This window comes from Macaca mulatta, chromosome 5, assembly GCF_049350105.2.
Source record: "Macaca mulatta isolate MMU2019108-1 chromosome 5, T2T-MMU8v2.0, whole genome shotgun sequence".
Lineage (NCBI taxonomy): Eukaryota > Metazoa > Chordata > Mammalia > Primates > Cercopithecidae > Macaca > Macaca mulatta.
In genome coordinates, this window is record NC_133410.1 from 124367578 (window position 1) to 124384465 (window position 16888).

At 34.8% G+C, this 16888-nt stretch overlaps 1 pseudogene across 1 annotated transcript in view; it reads right to left on the bottom strand.

Moving 5' to 3' along the window:
- Positions 1–2211: 2211 nt before the first annotated feature.
- LOC144340994 (bifunctional heparan sulfate N-deacetylase/N-sulfotransferase 4 pseudogene) overlaps positions 2212–16888 on the bottom strand; it is a 38411-nt pseudogene continuing 23734 nt past the window's right edge. Inside the window, exon 2 of the transcript XR_013417547.1 lies at positions 2212–3576. The product of XR_013417547.1 is annotated as a bifunctional heparan sulfate N-deacetylase/N-sulfotransferase 4 pseudogene (transcript). The remainder of the gene's footprint in view (positions 3577–16888) is intronic.

Sequence of the window (16888 nt, forward strand, 5' to 3'; positions counted from 1 at the left end):
GTGGATTTTAAGTGTTTTCACCAAAAAATGATAAGTATCTGGGATAATTAATTCCTATGTCATTTTGCTGTATCTAAACATTTCATGATTTACACATATTTCAAAACATCATGTTGTACATGAAAAATATATATTGTTTTTGTCAATAAAAAAGTAAAAATAAAAATAATTCTGAGGGACAACCAGAAATAACAACAAAAAAGGCAGTAAAGAGTATTTTCTTCAAAAACACAGTTCAGTTAATATGTGTACATACATAAATATTATACATTACTTCATATACAGGATATAATTCTATCCATAAGAACACACACTAATAAATATATACACACACACATAGCCTTTCTGATTCTCTCTCCATATGTGACACTGCTCAAGCCTTTGTTAAATTTCAATATTATTTTATTCTGTTTGGGGTTATGTCAGTTGAGAGAGCCATCAGCGACTTTTGAATATTATTTTGAGCAGCAGTGAGTAACAATTTGTTTTTCTATTTAAGAAAAAAGTGAAATAGCTGAATTTGAGCTGATTAAATTCATTTAGACTTGTAAAGAACTTTTTAATTCATATTGTTCTTTAGCCTGAAACTTGGAAATGCTATATTTTCAGGGTGTGAAGAAAGGAACCAACCACTCAGAGAACCTTTTGAAGTAACTGGCCTCTTGTTAAGCCTATGGTTTCAAAATTAAAAGAACACTATCATTTATACTAATCAAAGAGAATAATAAATACTAAAAATGTAAAAGAAAAAATGAGAAAAATCTGGATGGAACTCAATTGTCGTCACTTTATCTTTTCTTAACAGTCTTGAAATAAAATATTTGGGTCACAGTCAAGCAGTGCTTCATAGGAACTTATGAAAAACAGAGTTCATTGGTTCACATAAACTTTGAAGGTTTTTAAAAAGTAAACTTATTCTACTGCTTTCAATCATTTTGCTTTTCAGTGGCCATCAGGTCTTATGATGAAAAAAATGCCCTGTTATTTTGAAGAGGTATCCAAATTTTATCTTTGGAAGATAAACACTTTAACAGAAGATCCAAAAAAGTCAATAACACCTTAACACTCTTTGATTCCTTATTATTCTCAATTGTGTCCTCTAATTTTTGTTTATGTGTTTGCTAAAATCATTTACACACAAAATAAATACAAAATAAATTACACACAAAATAAATTTAGTTGTACGTAGGATGAGATAGTCACAAGTAAAAGATCAGGTGAGAGTACTGCATCAAGATTGTTTAAAAGATGATTATCTTCAGAATTGTGCACCTAATCTTGTGTAGCATAGTGGGTTTATTTTTATTTAGTAGCAATCCCAGGCTGAATCTGTTATTCAGTCTCAATTGATCAAAAACTAGAAGTGCTATCAGTAACATTGCTGTGTTTTCCCAAATAATGCAATAAATAAATAATATAGGTATAATAATGAAAGCTACCTGAGGCCAACTCAATGCCACATTCCTTATAAAATGATTTGTTTTTGCTAATATCTGTATTTTCAGATATCTGAACATTTCATATGAGCAAATATTATGCTTGGTTGAGATTGTAGAAAGGTCTTGTGCTGTTTCTCCATTATTCTATTTACACCACAATTTTCAAACCCAAGTTTGGCAGGATTTGGCAGGGTAAATAATCCATAAATAGAGTTATATGGCTATCTTAGTCTCACTGTTACAAACTGCAACATGTGCTATAATAAGGGAGGCTGTTATAAGTGGTTCTAGGTGGGATGGGAAAGACTTAAGAAGAGGCAAGGAGGCCAGACACTGGCTCATGCCTGTAATTCCAGCACTTTGGGAGGTTGAGGCAGGTGGATCATGAGGTCAGGAGTTTAAGACCAGCATAGCCAAGATGGTGAAACCCCATCTCTACTTAAAATGCAAAAATTAGCCAGACCTGTGGCAGGCACCTGTAATCCCAGCTACCCAGGAGGCTGAGGCAGAGAATTGCTTGAACCCAGGAGGCGGAGGTTGCAGTGAGCCAAGATCACATCACTGTACTCCAGCCTAGATGACAGAGCAAGACTCTGTTCTAAAAAAAAAAAAAAAAAAGAAAGAAAGAAAAAGAAGAAGAAAAGAAGAAAGAAAGAAAAATGAGGCAAGGTGATTAAGTTCACTAACTCTTTGGGGTATTTTAGCTCTGTCCCATTCTGAAGCTTCTGGTGTGTGTTGTATGTGTGTGTAAAGAATGGTTAAGTCTTGGTTCAAGATTTTTCTAAATGGCTATTTTATTTCAACTCTACTGCATCTTAAAACTTTAGTGATTAGTAATCTATCATATTTGGAATATTTTACCAGTACCACATTGTGAAATACAAATTTCGATGTTATTTATACATATGCTTACCTTCACATCTTTGACATTCATCCTTGTTCCCTCTTTCCCAACAAATATATCATCAATGTCCACAAGGATGTACCTGTCCAAGGACAATGTCAGCCTCTTCCCTGACAAGAAGGAGATGGCATCTATGAAGATGAGCTTGTGCAGCCAAAAGTTCAAGTTGTTGCCAAAAAGTACTCGCTGAATTCCATCATGAAGCCCCAGATCCTGAATCACCGTTGCAAAGAGTTTTTTGCTAGACAAGGATGAAAGGGATTTTTCTGTCTGTAATTCAGTTAAAAGTACAGGCTGGTAGGTTGAATGATTATATTGGAAAATAGTCCAGTCTTCCCCAGGAAGAGGGCCTTTCTCAACCTTGGGGGCTTTGGTAATATGTAGTAAAGGAGATTGAGGGTTAACAAAACAGTCCTTTAGAGCTAGATTATTGAAAAGGTTTAACGGAAAGCCTTTTAATTGTGTACTTGGTAAGCTGTTCTCATTGGCTTTATGAAAACCGATTATACTAACACTGTATTCCACACAGTATTTTTCTAAAAGCTCTCGATTCCATGAGTCCATGCTGACGTACTTCAGAATATTTTCATAAATAACTAAAGTATATTTCCCTTTGCCATTATCTGTAAGAGGAGGTATGTCTCCCTTTCCAGGGGCAATGACCATGTGGTACTGAAATCGGCTGGACTCCAAAATAGCTATGATATCTTGACCAAGTTGAGAGTATTGGCTCTCCACAAAGAGAAGGACAGTAGGGTCAGTTTTGGATGTATCAATAGGTTTCACTGTTTTCAGCTCCATTGACCGATATGGTAGAATTTTGATGTCAGCGCATTCTGCTTCTGCAGTGGTTTCGATAAGTGTCATTTCCTGTTTGTAGCCAGAGTAGAGAAAATAGGCAGAAATGACAATGCTCACCAAGCAAAAGGTAGCTAAGAGAACAATCAATGTTCGAAAACTTCTCCGAAGTTTCACAATAAGATTCATTTTTTAAGATAATGTTTTGGAAGCTTTTCCCCAATTTCTTTTCCTAAAGTGCCATAGTGAATAAAGTATGAGATGTTGCAAATATGACTTCCCCAGAGTTCATGTAACCATTGCAAATCATGTAAAATGTTTGAAGGGAGCACAACTGAGTTAAAGCTGGAAGGCAATAGACGGGGAGGACATAAGTTGAGGAGATTTTGAATATGTCCAATATCAAGAATTGCTGCAGAATCCTCTAAGCATAATCTGAAAGAGAGGAGAAACGTAATAACTAAGACAAAAATAGAAATAAAAGTATGTATTTGTATATAAATGCTGATGCTCAAGAAACATATATAGCAATGATAATTTTAGTGTTTTAATATGATAAAATATTAATAACCTGATGTTTACAGTCAACTTAACTACCAGAGTACGGTAGATTTTTTGATAACTTCCAGAACACAGAATCCAATTTTATTTTTGCCTAAACATCCATATGTATATAGGAATATGTATTGAGATCATTTTCTAACTAATCACACCAAAAAGGAAAAGAAGTAGAAAGTAAGCCTTAACCAAGAATGTCAGTTACCATAAAACTGTTCTGCAAAACTGATAACCATTATATACATATAAAATTAGGAAATAAGGAATCAGGGACTTAGAGCAATTAAACATGCTCTTAGGTATCTGCTTGAGTCTCTGGAATTCCCAGCTGACTGAATAAATCTGTCTTAAGTTTAGGGTAGTTACAAGTTTTTCTCTTTAATAATATATCCTTTATCCGGACTGACAGGGAGCCACTTGACCCTCTTCAGCATTACAGCCCCGATACATAGGATTGCTCCTTCTTCATGCAGAAGCAGGCATTCTCATATCTCGCTAATGAAACAGAGGACAGAAAGCTTAGGCGAAAAGAACATTGGCATGTTAGTCTCAAAGCATATTTCCTAATTTTGCCTACTCCTGTAATAAGAATTAAAACTCTTACCCATTGTCAATTTTTATCCAAGAATCAGATGTTCTATTTCTCTATCACTTCCTTTAGTTCAAAAAAAAAAATGAATGTAGAATGCATTTGTATTCCTTTGTTCTTGCATTGCTCTAAAGAAACACCTGAGACTGGAAAATTTATAAAGAAAAAATGTTTAATTGGCTCATGGTTCTGCAGGTTGTACAGGTAGCATAGCAGCTTCTGCTTCTGGGGAGATATAAGGAAGCTTCCAATCATAGTAGAAGGCAAGAGGGAGCCAGGTGTCTCACATGGTGGAAGCAGGAGCAAAAGAGACAGGGTGAGCTCAGAAGACAGGAAGATGAGGATATGTTTGGAACTTTGTAGAGACTGGTTTTAAATGGTAGTGACCAAAATGTTGATAGTGATATGGACAACGAAATACAAGCTGAGGAGGTCTCAGATGGAAATGAGGAACTTATTGGGGGCTAGAGAAAAGGTCATTTTTTGTTATGCCTTAGCAAACAATTACACTACATTGTGCCCCTGCCCTGTGGATCTGTGGAACTTGAACTTGAATGTGGTGATTTAGGGTATCTGGTGGAAGAAATTTCTAGCAGCAAAGTATTCAAGAAGTAGTGGGTGGATCAAAAGGTCAGGAGTTCAAGATCAGCCTGGCCGGGATGGTGAAACCCTGTCTGTACTAAAAATACAAAAAAACAATTAGCTAGACATGGTGGTAGGAGCCTGTAATCCCAACTACTTGGGAGGCTGAGACAGAGAACTGCTTGAACACAGGAGGTGTTCAAGTGAGCTGAGATTGTGCCACTGCACTCCAGCCTGGGTGACAGAGCAAAACTGCGTCCCATCCACCACCACCCCACCCCCAAAAAAGTGACCTAGCTGCTTCTAACAATCTATACTGGGGTACACAAGCAAAGAAATGACCTAAAGTCAGACTGATATTTAAAGGAGAAGCAGAACTGTGAGGCAATTAAACTCTTCTTTATAAATTACCCATTTGCAGCTATATAGCCATTTGAGAATGAACTAACACAGCATCAAAAAAAATTTCCCGTGGCCAGGTGTGGTGGCTCATGCCTGTAATCCCACTACTTTGGGAGGCCAAGGCAGGCGGATTACAAGATCAAGAGATCCATACCATCCTGGCCAACATGGTGAAACTCTGTCTCTACTAAAAAAGTACAAAAATTAGCTGGGCTTGGTGGCGCACACCTGTAGTCCCAGCTACTTGAGAGGCCAAGGCAGGAGAAATGCTTGAACCCAGGAGGGGGAGGTTGCAGTGAGATGAGATCACACAACCCACAACTGCATGCCAGCCTGGCCAGTCTGGGCAACGAGAGTGAAACTCTGTCTCAAAAAAAAAAAAAAAAAAAAAAAAAAATCCCAAACTGCTTCATCACAAATGGACATACTTTTCCATTATTATTAGATGTTTTTCTTTGTATAGATGATTCTGACTTTTATGAATTACTTTCTATACAAGCTTACTTCATTTGTCTCTAAACTGTCAGAGTACTTAAATAATTTTCAATTTCCTAGTTTGCCAAACTTTCCCTAGGATAACTATTTTGGGTGAAAATAGTCCATGTTATCAATGTGTGATATATATATTTATATATATTTAAGATATTTATTATATCAGACATATTACATCAGATATAATTAAATTAGCATGTGTTTTAATGAGCATTATGTTCTATCACACTGGATATTTAATGGATTTATTTTTTTTAATTGGGGATCTGAGTGATTAGTGGTTATTAATGACTTAAAACTTTTTAAATAATTAAACATTACAATATTATGTCACTACTTTTCATTTTCCATTTCTATGTTCTAAAATAATCTCATTAGTAATTTAAATTTTAAAAATCTACATAATGTTGAAATGGTTGTTTTTGTCAGAATATAACTTTTAAACTTTTTCAAAAAATTAAAAATTTATGTCAAATATTTTAAATATTTTAACATTTCAGATTCCAAATATATAAATGTACCTTAGCTTTTCACTGTGAAACATATTGTACCAGTTTGCAAAGTCTCCCCAGTGACTTCACATTGACTTTAAAAACAAATGAATCCCACCTGTTGGGGAATTACTAACACTCTATTTGCAAATTTTATTTGTTTTATTTATTTATTTATTTTGAGACGGAGTCTTGATCTGTCACCCAGGCTGGAGTGCAGTGGCCTGATCTCGGCTCACTGCAGCCTCCGCTTCCCAAGTTCAAGTGATTCTCCTGCCTCAGCCTCCTAGAAGCTGGGATTACAGGCACACATGTTCAAGTCCTGCTGATTTTTGTATTTTTAGTAGAGACGGGATTTCATCATGTTGGCCAGACTGACCTCAAACGCCTGACCTCAGGTGATCCGCCCGCCTCAGCCTCCCAAAATGCTGGGATTACAGGTGTGAGCGACTACACCCAGCCAAATGAAATTCTTTAATATAATTGTCTGCTTTCCAAAAGTCTTTGTTTCAAAACTCAGCTCCCTTTAAACAAATTGGATTGCGTTTTACTAAAAAGAAATGGAATTCAGAAATAAAAAGGCTTTGGTTTGGTATGAAACACGTAAAGCAATTATACTATATCCTCTACTTTCATATATGCTTGAAAATTTTCATATATAATTTTTTAAAATAAAAATCAATTAAATTATATATGTGTATATATATATATAGTGTGTAGTGTGTATGTGTGTAATAATAATGAAATTGAAAGATATTTGGAACTTGTCAAAGGAGATTATTAATCTTATATCAATTCTTAGATTTATCCAAGCTCACATCTTTAATTTAAAAATCTATTTAAACGAACATAAAATCAGACCCACCCCATCCACACCACTTCCCTAAATAACCTGATAAGAGCAGATATCTACTTACATGCTTTGGAGGATTGCTTAGTATTTTAGGAATAAATTTAACCAGGAGATTCGGAGAGAAATTAAATGGATGACAAATTAACACTTTGTTAAATCTTTACTTCTTCTCACATTAAAAATGTGATTTTCATTTTTGAATATACAAAGGAGAATATGTCAGTTTTGCATATTTAGAATATCTCCTCCTAATGCAATAGTGAAAAATAAATTAAAAAAAAAAAAACATATGGGGCAAGAATCTGCCAACCCAAAGAATAAATAAAATTTAAATGTGACATTTATTTAACACTAATATGTTCAGAGTTAGAAGAATGACGGATACATAGTACCAACATGGAAGACATATGTGTTTTCAATGTAAGTGTTTTAACTAAAGGAGTTATCCTTCCCATTCAATTCTCCCAGTTCTCCTTCCCTGGCAAAACTGGCCAGTGGAGATGAGGAAGCCTGGACCATAAAACATGATATACCATAAATGTTTACTTATGTCTCACACCTGAAGTAAGAAATGGTATTATTACATTGTTTGGGATGCCAAAGAGGTGTAGTCTGTGATTAGTTTGAATCTCTTACCTACTGTGTGACCCTTAAAAAGGTGGGGGAAAAGGCATGCAGGAGTATGGATACGGAGAGCAATCAACGTAAGAATCTTATGTTGTTACCATAAGTCAAATAAGACAATTGAGATTATTTTTCAAAAGGCACGTGTTAAATGAGTCATACAAAATTTAAAACATTACTTCAGGATAATAACGAAGACATTGAACTGCTGCTATAATGGTATAAAAATATGTGGCATTTGTTTTTAAGTAGTCTAAGGTGATAGACCAAAATTTTTATTTTACCTTAATTAGTGTCTTCTTCAGGAAGACCCTGGGACAAGTTAGCAACAAACAGAAACGTTTGAGAGTTCTCCTTTCCCCACTTTCACCTTATATGGTGATGTTGACCTTTCATTATAGAAAGAACAGACAAATATGTGGATTACTGAGTAAACTGCATCTGTGGAAAAACTATTTTATTAACCACCAAACTAAGTAAGTTAAACAGGCTTTGGTCCCAATTCTTCTAAATCTGACTTTCCATATTCTAATAAATCTATTGTTAAAAATTTGGAAGAGACATCTACGCATTATTTGTCATGACAACCTGTCACAAAATGTGGACTTCATGACCCCTGCAGAGGCTTTGATGAGAAAAAAAGGGAGGCCTTTTTAGGTGTTGCCTTTCTTGTTCTCATTTTTGTTTTCTTGTTTTTACTTTCTATCCTTCCAAATATGGCTTATCACCTAGTTAGCAGTGGAATAAATACCTCCTAGAATCTTTTACTTTCTTTCAAGATTAGAAAATAATTATATGATGATATTAACATTATTGTTTTATATATCTGTTATAAGATTGCTTTTTGACATTTTCAAAATATGTTTAGAGATTCTCTAAAATACAGTTCGCAAAGTTAATTTGCCACATAATCATGGTAAATTTCTAGTAATCTCTGGTAGCAGCAGAGAAGGGAGTTAGTAAACAAAACAATTATAGGTACTACTGTAGTTATTGCTACTTTTTGGAAAGACTGAAATACAAAAGAAAGCTGGATACTAAATCACATTGCATATAGGTGTGGTTGTTTCTTTGTTTAAGGTGACCTGATGAGCTGTACAAATCACTAAAGAGCCTTATGGAAATTCAGCTGAAATTGAAAACAAGAGCAATGACGTTTACCAGCATTTAATAAATGGCTACTACTTGCTAGTAACTATGCTATATTCTTTTTATTCATCATCCTGTTTACTCTATATCGATCTATTTTTAAAATGACAAAATAAAAATTTAGAAGGTTTAAAAACAGAGCTAAGATTAAACTACTAATGATTTATTATACTAGGATTCTACAGTTGCACTGTTGAGAAGAAACAGAGACTAAATTAAGTGAAGCCAAAAACTTAGCAGTCAGCATAATTAAATAATTTAACTGCAAATCAGCAAGTTTTATTTCAATTTAAAAGTTCAGATATTCAAAGTCAAAAAATGTCTACTAAAAATGGAGAAAAATTGTAGAGGTGAATTCAATTGATTTAAAAGCAGCTGTGTTATAAATTTGAATGGTTTAAGAATTTGTGATAATTTCACTGTCCTTGACTTTTTGCGATGCCTATGAGGAAAACATTTTATTATATACTTTGTTTTTACCTGCTTCATGAGTTTTTTTGTTTGCTTTTAGGAATCATAAAGAATTAGCTCATATTTTATATTAATGAAACAGAATTTTTAATTAAAACTGTTACACAGACTGAGCAGTGGCTCACACATGTAATTCCAGCACTTTGAGAGTGTGAGGCTGAAGGATTGCTTGAGTCCAGTAGTTTGAGACTATCCTGGACAACAAAGCAAGATCTTGTCTCAACACAAAAGAAAATAGAAAAAAAAAAAAAGACAGGTGTGGTGGTGTGAACCTGTAGTTCCAGCTGCTTGGGAGGCTGAGGCAGGGGGTTTACCTTGAGTCCAAGAGTTCAAGGTTGCAGTGAGCTATGATTGCACCACTGCGACAGAGGGATACCCTGTCTGGAAACACACACAAACCAGAAAACACAAAAATTATTATATAAACATTTAACAACTTTTAATATACATTAACCGCACCAGTGCTTCTTTGGGGTGAATTCCAAAATTTGTAACCATACAAAATAGTTTGGCTGTGTCTCCACCCAAATCTCATCTTGAATTATAGTTCCCATAACCCCCATGTGATGTAGGAAGGACCTAATGGAAGGTAATTGAATCATCATGGTGGTTACCTCCATGCTGTTCTTGTGATTGTGAGTTCTCATGAGATCTGATGCTTTTATAAAGAGCTTCCCTGCTTTGTTCAGCACTCATTCTCTCCCGCCACCCTGTGAAGAGGTACCTTCTGCCATGATTGTAAGGTTCCTGAGGACATCCCAGCTATGAGGAACTGTGAGTCAATTAAACCTCTTTTCTTTATAAATAACCCAATATCAGGTATTTCTTGATAGAAGCGTGAGAATGGACCAATACACTAAACAAGTACCTCAGAGAGTGAGGCACTGCTGTAAAGACCCTGAAAATGTGGAAGCAACATTGGAACTGGGTAACAGGCAGAGGTTGGAACAGTCTGGAAGGCTCAGAAGAAGACAGGAAAGTAAGATAAAGTTTGGAACTTCCTAGAGATTTGACGAATGGCTTTGACCAAAATGCTGATAACAATTTTAACAATGAAGTCTAGGCTGAGGTGATCTCAGATGTTGATGAGGAACTTGTTGGGAACGGGAATAAAGGTGATTCTTGCTATGCTTTAGCAAAGAGACTGGGCCCTGCCCTAGAGATCTGTGGAACTTTGGACTTGAGAGAGATGATTTAGGGTATCTGTTGGAAGAAATTTCTAAGTGGCAAAGCATTCAAGAGGAAACTAAGCATGAAAATTTGGAAAATTTGCAGCCTGATGATACAGTAGAGAAGAAAAACCCATTTTCTGGGGAGAAATTCAAGCCTGCTGCAGAAATTTGCATAAGTAACAAGGAGCAGAATGTTAATCACCAAGACAATGGGGAAAATATCTTCAGGGCATGAGAGACCTTCATGGCAGCCCGTCCCGTCACAGAAAAATATGGATTAATCCACCAGGTCCAGAGTCCCCCCACCGCTGTGTGAAGTCTGGGATTTGGTGCCCTGTGCCTCAGGCTACTCCAACTGTGGATAAAAGGGGCCAACATATAACTCTGTCTGTTGCTTCAGAGGGTGTAAGCCCCAAGCCTTGGTGGCTTTCATGTGGTGTTGGGTCTGTTGGCACACAGAAATCAAGAATTGAAGTTTTTGAACCTCCGACTATGATTCAGAGGATGTATGGAAATGTCTGGATATTCAGGCAGAAGTTTGATGCAGGGGCAGAGCCTTCATGGAATACCTCTCCTTGGACAGTGTGGAAGGGAAATGTGGGGTTGTAGCTGCCCCCCTCCCCACAGTCCCCACTGTGGCACTGCCTAGTGAGAAGAGGGCCACCATCCCCTATACCCCAGAATGGTAAATTCACCAACAACTTGCATCATGTATCTGAAAAAGCCACAGACACTCAATCCCAACTGTGAAAGCACTTGGGAGGGGGGCTGTACCCTGAAAAGCTACAGGAGTGGAGCTCCCCAAGGTCATGGGAGCCCACCTCTTGCATTAGCGTGATCTGGATGTGAGACATGGAGCCAAAGGAGATTATTTTGGAACTTTAAGCTTAATGATTGCCCTATTGGATTTCAGAATTTCATGGGGCCTGAAGCCCCTTTGTTTTGGCCAAATTCTCTCATTTTGAATGGGTATATTTACCCAATGTCTGTATCCCCATTGTATCTAAGAAATACCTAACTTACTTTTGATTATATAGGCTCATAAGCAGAAGGGACTTGCCTTGTCTCATATGAGACTTTGGACTTGGACTTTTTGGTTAATGCTGGAATGAGTTAAGACTTTGGAGGACTGTTGGAAGGGCATGATTGTATTTTAAAACGTGAGGACATGAGATTTAGGAGGGGCAGGGGGCATAATAGTATGGTTTGGCTCTGTGTTCCCACCCAAATCTCATCTCGAATTGTAGTTCTCGTAATTCTCACGTGTCATAGAAGGGACCCGGTGAAAGGTAATTGAATCATGAGAGTGGTTATCCCCATGCTCTTCTCATGATACTGAGTGAGTTCTCATGAAATCTGATTGTTTTATAAGGTGATTTCCCCCCTTTGCTCAGCACTCAATCTCTCCTGCCACCCTGTGATGAGATGCCTTCTGCCATGATTTTAAGTTTTCTGGGGCCTCCCCAGCCATGTGGAACTGTGAGTCAATTAAACTTCTTTTCTTTATAAATTACCCAGTCTTGGGTATTTCTTCACAGTAGTGTGAGAATGAATTAGTACCTCATCTTTCAAGAGAGATGTAGTATTTCTCAAATTACATTTCACCAACACGTAAGTGAAAATGAAGTAGACCAGAATAGAAACATTGTCAAACTTCATGTACGGCAGAGGTAAGTAGTGCTTTATGAAACTTTATGTTATGGTGCCCCTGTATGCATGTGTGTGTGTATTTGTATACCAATGTAAGATTATTTCTTATTCTGGGTGATGGTAAAAACTGTTTGAGGAGTGCTACTCAATAGGTCACAGCTAATGCAAATTATTTAATCTGTTGTTAAAATAATTATAAATATCTTAGAGGTTTTAGCTAAAGATCAATGCAGTCTCTTATGAATCTGAGTGGTTTCAGAAAATATCCAATATTGATGAAATAGTAGTTGAGACTATGAAATGGTTGATATCATATGGCTGGTCCCATGGAATTCCTTTCAGCTTCTAGGCCAAAAATATTATGATATTATTCTCAGTAGCAACCACTGCTACATAAATCATAACTTTTTCAAAATAGAGGTACAAAATAATGAGTAATTGTTATTTTTAATCAAAATCGAAGTAGTACGTCCAGTTTATAATTTTCTGCAGAAACGATCTTTTCTATACCTATAAATAACCAGTTGATTATCACCTAACTTTCATGCACTTCATATTTTCTTGATTTCAGTGACATAATATAAATTTATTTTAGTCCCCAAAGTGTGGATTTTTACCAGTACAGACTCTTAAAAGTGTCATTTCAAACATAATGATAACATTACTACCATAATACTATATTGTAACATAATATTATACTAGGTACATAGCTCTGAGCTATCAGCTACATTCATACTTCAAAATATTATGAAGTCAACTCAGTAAATAGAAGAGTAAATGTCAGGCGATTTCTTTTATCACCATTTCCTGCAGAGATATGTATAGTACCTATTTACCATTTTCTTAGTTCTTATTTTCTAAAGCAAAGAAACAACATGATTTTTTAAATATAGAGTCTAATTTATTAAAATCAACTGCAAATTTCTGTGCATTCATCTTGCTTATTAGAAAAACATGGAGATTTTGGAAATAAGGAAACGTTTATGTGGATATTTGTTCTGCTTTGCCATATAAGATTTAAGTAAAGTAGTAGACATGCTATCCGTGGCCAAGTTGAGAGGTCTGATAATCACTGCTTGGAACTTTCTATTTATATTTATAGCTAAGATTTCATCACTGAATTTTACCATTATACTACTAAAATAATAATCAGATCTCCAGAATGTGTGGACCAGAATTAAATAGGATTAGACAATTTTTGAATGAGTAGATCTGCCTCAGGGTTTCTGACATTCAGACAATTTCTTCAGGACCTTAGGATGACTTTGGGATAAATTTGTGACTCTGTCTCATATTTATAGATTTGGAGGTAATATTTACAATGGGACATTTATAATCAAACTGGAACCAGACAGGCTATCTACAATTCAGTCCAATCCTGGATTTGCTCCTATTTTTCTCTTTCATGTAAGAAGTCAAGGCATTTTCCGACATCCATTCAGCAAATATATGTATTAACGTTTATTAAGAGCCTATTTACCAAGTACATGTGCAAATTCGAGTATTTCTCTTATTATCAGCAAAAACATCTAAATTATTTCGTTTTAATCTGTTCTCTGTTTCTTCCTTTTCCTATTTCCCTTTCACCTTTAGAATACTTTTTCTTTTCTTATATTTTTCCTTGACAGTGGATGGTTTTTAAGTTACTGACTTAAGCTTATGCTAATGGAGTTCATGTGAAAAGTGTGGGCATTAATCTGCTAATCTATATAACAATGTTGTGATTTCCTGTCTTGATTTTTGTTCACTCCATATAAACAATTTATATGGAAGCTACAAAAGATGACTGAGGAAATATAACATCATGATATGCCTTCCTGCTTAGATGTAATATTATTAACCATTTTCTTTCAAAAGTAAACAATTTTTCTGTAACTTATCTGCAAGGATGATGTGAAAATGTTTCAGAAACTCAACTGCTTTTTTTCTTAACAAAATGTATATATATTTTATACTTGAAAGTATTATAAATTTTGTAAACCCATAATATTAAAAATAAAATGAACATTAACAGATTCTTATTTCTCTTTCTATATTTTTCTGTATGTGTTTTTATAGTTTAAAATATAATTTTTATTATATTTTTATACTTAGAATTATGACAGTTAAAAGGGAAATGTGATTAAGACATCTTTGAAGTATACATCATTATTTTATTTCTATTTCCCCAACTTATACTATTTTGATGATTTCAATAACTTTCTAAGCCACATGGCCTCTCTCCCAAGCTGCACAATCTTCTACTTTACAAAGCAAACAGAAAGCAAAGGTTGAACTGGCTCAAAATTATGCAGGGAGCCAAAATGACTCCCTCCCACTAATGTTTCCCAAACTGAAAAATTCTCACTGTCCTTACCTGCCTCCTGATTCCATAGATAATGTATATCTCTTCTAAAGTTATTTTTTATTTTTTATTTTTTTGCCTCCACCTATTTTCTAGAACTTCAACCTCTCTTTTCTGGGGACTTAAAAAAAATGGTATAATGCTTTGTTAGTAACTGACCATAAACAGCATATAAATATGTTTCATTTGTAGAGCATAAACAGTATCTAAATATGTTTCATTTGTAATTATAATCTTTAGATATCTGAATGGCTTCAGTCCCTACCACTGCCTCACCTTTCCTAGTTTCTGGGTTCTGTATTTATTTTAGTTGGAGACTCCAGGTATCATTTTGTTAACAAGTTTAGCTCATGCCCATGTTCGTAACATTTTCTGTCACACTCAACGCCACCCCCACCCCCACCCCCAATCCAAGCAACTGCCCTAATTTTTCTCTTTAGCTTCAGAGTCAAGCTTTTTGAGAGTTTACTCTTATAAAATGTTTCATCTTGTTATTTCTGTACTTTATGTGTTGAACCATTTACAGTTCTGGAATGACCCAGGTTATCTCTTTTATCTTTAAGTCTAATCAGTTCTTATTCATTTTTAGAAAGATTCAGCTTGGATAAAACTACCTCAAAAAAGTCACCCCTGGCATTACAGAAGTTAGTTTAGTAAGTGTGTCTCCACTATGCTCTCATAGTACAGCCTGTAACACAGACATTTTAATTGAGTAATTATCCATGGATTTCCACTAAGGCAGGAACTGTGATTTATTCAGAATTGAATCTTCTGCATTTTGTAAACTTCCTGCTACCTAATGCACAAAACAATTACGCCAAAACAACAATAACTGTATTTATGTCTTGCATATATTCACCATCTTTCTCTACCCCAAGGTACAACTCAAATGATCTTTTCTCCAGACACTTGTTGGGAAAGGTGGTGGAGGATGGAAGGAGTGTGAAGTTCAGTATCTTCATTTTCTAAATGGAGGATATAAAAAGGTTGTATTTCTGTTTTCATGTATACACTCCAGGGAAGATTTGGAAGGATGCTCAACGAAATATTGATCGTCTCTGTTTTGTACTTTTCTATCTTATTTCATTTTTTCAAGAATCATGTACTATCTGTATAAAAGCACAAAAATGTAGGGAAAAAATTTTAAATGGGTGAGTTTCATAACTGTAAGTTTGCTTCAAACTATAAAATTCTATAATCTTATGAATAACAAGTCTTTCCTATTCATTTCTGCCCCTGGTAGTCTTTGTTACTCTAAATCTCTGAAGAATATGTTGTCTTTATCTTTTTTATAATACCTTTGCATTTTTACATAACTGCTTTATGTGTCTTCTGCAGAAGACTGTGGGTACATTTTCCATAGCCTAGTCTATATAGAAAGCTTCTCTTTTCATAATAAGCTAGTTAGTTTATTTTCCTTCAAGCATAACCCAATACTAAATTTGACACACAGTAGATCAGTAACAATCTTGAGTAACTCAGTTAAATTGATGTTCAATGTTATAATGTTTTAATAGATTTTATTGGAACAATGATCTCAGAATCAAGCCTAAGGTTTTGAAAATTGGAAAATCAATTGCACAAAATTATCTCTAAGTTTACTTATTATCAACCAGACCCCTTTTGTAGTCACAAGATATGTAGGTCTGGAGAAATCTGGATTATATTAATATTGGTATATGTCCCCGCAGAATTTATATATTTATTTATATTAATTATATTTTTATTTTTTGGTAAGCACACAAAATTTGATCTACCGTCTTCACCAAGTTTAAGTGTAACACGTAGTGTTATTGTTCCAGTATTATTTAAAAGTTGCAGCTTATTATTTTTAAATACAATAGTAAATGTATCATTTCTACCTCAATCATTAATTTTTTATGTTATTTCTTAGAAGACTTTTTCTGATGAATTTTTTACTACTTAATCCTTTCTCTTGTATTTCAGAGAAGGAAATACATATTTTTACTAGGCACAAAACCTAGCTACAAAGGACCTGTAAAGTACCGCTACCAATAGAATAACCTACTCTACAGAGTTATGTTCTTTACTTTAAAAAGGTTTTTAAAAATGATATTTATACCTAATTTTTATTTTTGAAAAATCCAAAATAATTAGAGAAGACAATGTATTATGAAGAATGGATACTTCCTAAAGTTGTAAAATACCCAAAACTAAAATGAAAAAGGATCTAATTAAATTACAAAAAGATAACATAATAAAATGAAATAATTTATTCTCAATCCAGTCACCATTTTTATAACAGAGGCCATAAAACACATTTATTAATTATATTTGATATTTGTTTTTCTATAATTAGGAAATAATAATCTGTCTATTGGTATATCACGTTTATGTGAAAGGAGAAAA